Raw genomic sequence first — 3,837 nt, forward strand, 5'->3', positions numbered from 1 at the left:
TGGTTTGTGGTTCGTGAAACTCGGAGCTGCATGATGAGTTCAATCAGAAGCTTCTGCTTGTTCGTCTGGTTTTTGAGAACGTGGAAAAGTAAAATCATTCGTTTTTTGGTTGAGTTCTCAATATTTAATCATTATTAAAGTCAGCAGCACACCATCAACCAACAGATGAGCTGCTTTCATTTCAAAAACTGCTTATGCTTTGAGATTTGGTAGCTGGTGCTCTCTGTGCCCGCCACATACGATGGTCATGGATGTGTGGCACCTTGGTGTAATGCCGTCAGGGTTTCAGGGTATTTGTTCATTGTTTTATAAGTTGTACAAATAGAAAAACAAACCTCTTAGGATGTGAAATGACAGACCCATGTCCTCTCTTATATTTCCATGTGACAGAATAAACTCTACACACTTCTCCTGTGGTTTGCACTAGCTTTTAATTTCATTTCATTTAATGTTTCCCGCCTGGGACAAACGGGCTGTTTGACCTCCACTTTAGTGAGAATGCAGGCGGCGCCAAGCATAACTTTGCTGATAATATGTCGTCTAATACGTAACAAACTTTTTCCAAAGCCCTTTTCTGCCTCATGTTGGGTTAGACTTTAAAAGAACTGGAACAAAAGTCCAGAGTTCAGCGAATCCTCTGCCCCTGCAGGAGTTCCACCAGCATCTCCATCCTTCATGGAGCTGCTGATGAGAACGAACTACATACTTTCTGAGGGGTACATGAGGGCACATTATGGATACACGTGTTTATCCCGGCTGCCTCTTTGTTTGGAGCATCCCTTGTGCACATCCTCAACAATTAGCGCAACGCGCTTGCAAGTTTCTGCGCTTGCGCTTAATTGCAAAGCTCATTTTTGCGTAAAAAGGGTAAATGGAAGGGTAAATTTCTGTTATTTTGTTTCATTTAGAGCCCCCACAGGGGTCTCTAAATGAAACAAATTAACCCAGTAGCTGCAAAATACCCAAAATTTAATTTAACCCGTTAGTGGAACGAGCAGAAATGTAAATTTTCAAATATTATAATTCGGTTGTAGATATAAGTTAGTGCTTCTGATAGTTAATCAGTTACGTGCCTCTGTTATTGATCGTTTTATTTACACATGCACAAAATCTGTTAGATAAAAACCATGCCTACTTGAAATTATTTCCCCCAGGTATTCAGGTGCAGGAATTCTACCACTGCAGGGTCGAGTCTTATAACTTATAATAAGTCCCCAGGGCTTCTGTGGAAACCCGACGAGTTGTTTGTTCCAGCTGGAGTTCCAGCCTATAATTATGTTTCATAAATGTGTGACCTCAGGCGATTTGGGAGGAAAATCTCATTCTGATGTGCCACCAACCAAGCGGCAACCTGTGATGTTCTATTAATGTTGTGAAGAATTGGTCTCTCTGACTTTTTCTGATCCAAACCGAGCAATTAAGATGTGATGTAATCAGAAAGTGAACCCTAATAAAACGGGTGACTGGCTGAAAACAAAGAGGTGAAACCACTGAACTGAGCTCCCAGATCCAAGTTGGAAGACTTGGAGCAACCTCACCAGCCCCCCCAAACTCAAATCCAACATGGCTGCTGCACTTGGGACAGTTTGTACCTCATTATCAGCCATGAATAAAATTGTTGTTGCTTTTGAATTCAGGCAGTTTGGCTGGGAAGTCATTCCCAGCTCTATGTTCCCAATTCTGAGGCAAACGGAACAAAGCATGAGACCCCAAACTCTGAGTATTAAGATGTACACTAACAATCAGCTTTGCTTTGACTTTCAGGGTATTAAAAACAGGCTAAATGGTCAATCTAAGATGTATCTACTGCAAGGATTCTACCTTAGAGGACCTTACAAGCTATGAGGTTGTATTGGCTTGGAGGACATCTTTGATTTGCACACTTTCAGCTCTGCTGCTTGGATTTAACCCAACAGAAAATTAAATAGTGCAAATGTTAACAAAGACTTCCATCTTTCTGTTGAACCCTCAGACTGTTCAATGAGCTGAGAGGAGAGTCAACACAACAATAATGTGACATATGACCATAATGTACAACTAAAATGTTTAGGCAGTGTAATTAATATCAGAAAGAAAGTCAAAGTTCTGCAGTTGTGATGTGGAATATTGGAGCTTTTCCTTAATAAATGCATGACTAACTATAATATCTGTGAGTCGTCTGTTTCTTTGAGCAACATTATGTCAGTTTTAAGAACTTTGTGAAGTCTTTACGATGACGCGTCACTGCAACAACAGCGCAACAGTGCCACTCAGTGGCAACAAAGGGGTACTGCAGGTCAATTTATGTGGGTCATTCATAACAGTTGACCTGGAAAAGTTTCTGGTCTGAACGGGTAACTCCGAGTTTGTTTAATCTGTCATCTGATACAGTCTACAGGGATGTTACAGTAAATGCTATTTTTTCAAACAGAAAAAAACAGCTCTGACCAATTTCAGAAACAACTATGGCGACTATTAAAAACTCAAATGAAGGCTAAAAGGCTCAAATATTGTGTATATCCTTTAGTGAATCCTGTTTTCTTCATTCTTCCACTTTTTTTCTTGTTATAATTAACTTAATTATCTTCTTTTCTGAACGTTTGAGCACATGTGGCACTGGGCACACCCGTCAGAGGAGTCATGATCTATAATCAGTGGACACACTCCCAGCGTCTCAGAGCAGAAAACCCGGTTATTTTTTCCATATTTCTGAAATCTAATGATTTCCATCGTCTCGTTTGGCCGAGTCCTTGTAAACCCATTTGTTCGTGTTTGGTTTGGTAACTAAGGTGTGGATCTCCTTCCAAAGTTTGTGTGGTTTGTGCTGCTCAGTATATAAATATGTAATCTGCATAAAAGGGTAGTTTATGGTTGCCATATCTAATCTTTTCTGCCATTTATTTAAACTATTGCTGAGATTATATTACAGGCTTGGACGTGTGGAAAGGTTGTAGGCTTAAAAACGGGAGCTATCTTTTATTCTTTGGTCTTTTTCTAATTGTACTGTCATGAACTTTAACATTTTAAATGCTAACCGAGGCCCGTAGAGTCTGAGATGTATCTCTTGGTTCTTGCTTTGTCCATTAAACTGTGTCACATTCATCACACAGTCATATATTCAGAAACTAACCAACAAGTAGCATGTAGGTCAGTCCAGTCACTTATTCTGATCTGATTTAGAAATGAATATAACCAACAATCAGCTAGCAGTCAAACTATTAATGATATCAGCCATTTTAACCCAAAGAACGATGTGTTGTCACATCAGAAAACTGACTTTTAGCTGAAACCTCTGACAGATCCGATCTGCTGATGGGGACATCCATGAGTAAACAGTCAAGCTTTGCAGCATTTGTGGGCGTAGTTTTGTTTATTTCCGAGCTTCCTGTAACTTTAGCGAAGCCCCAAACGTGAAAATAGCATCATCCAGTTAGGAAACATTCCAGGTTAGAAGCATAACTCCTGATCCATCCGCTGCTGTTACCTGGTTAGTCATTATTAAGCAGCAGATCTCACAGAACTGTCTGCTTTTTGGAGTGTTTGAGAAGGCCCAGCCCTTAAATATTGTTAGTCTGAGCTGCTCTTTTGCTGCTTTAAAACGTTAAAACAGTCACAAAAATGTTGGCATAAATGAACATATTAAGTGCTGGTGTCTAAGAATGTTTTATCACATCCACACAGTTAGATTCGCGCTGATCCATTTTTGTGAGCTAAGTTCCTTGTTTTTGGAGTATTTTTTGCATCGGCAGTAGAAGTACAGGAGCTTCTTTGCCTTTTCACCTCACAGTAGAAGCACTCAGCCTCTGCAGGACAAACGGAGCCGACTCCCAGTCACGTTGCAGCTCAACGTGACTTGAG

The sequence above is a fragment of the Odontesthes bonariensis genome, chromosome 8 (assembly GCF_027942865.1).
Source record: "Odontesthes bonariensis isolate fOdoBon6 chromosome 8, fOdoBon6.hap1, whole genome shotgun sequence".
Lineage (NCBI taxonomy): Eukaryota > Metazoa > Chordata > Actinopteri > Atheriniformes > Atherinopsidae > Odontesthes > Odontesthes bonariensis.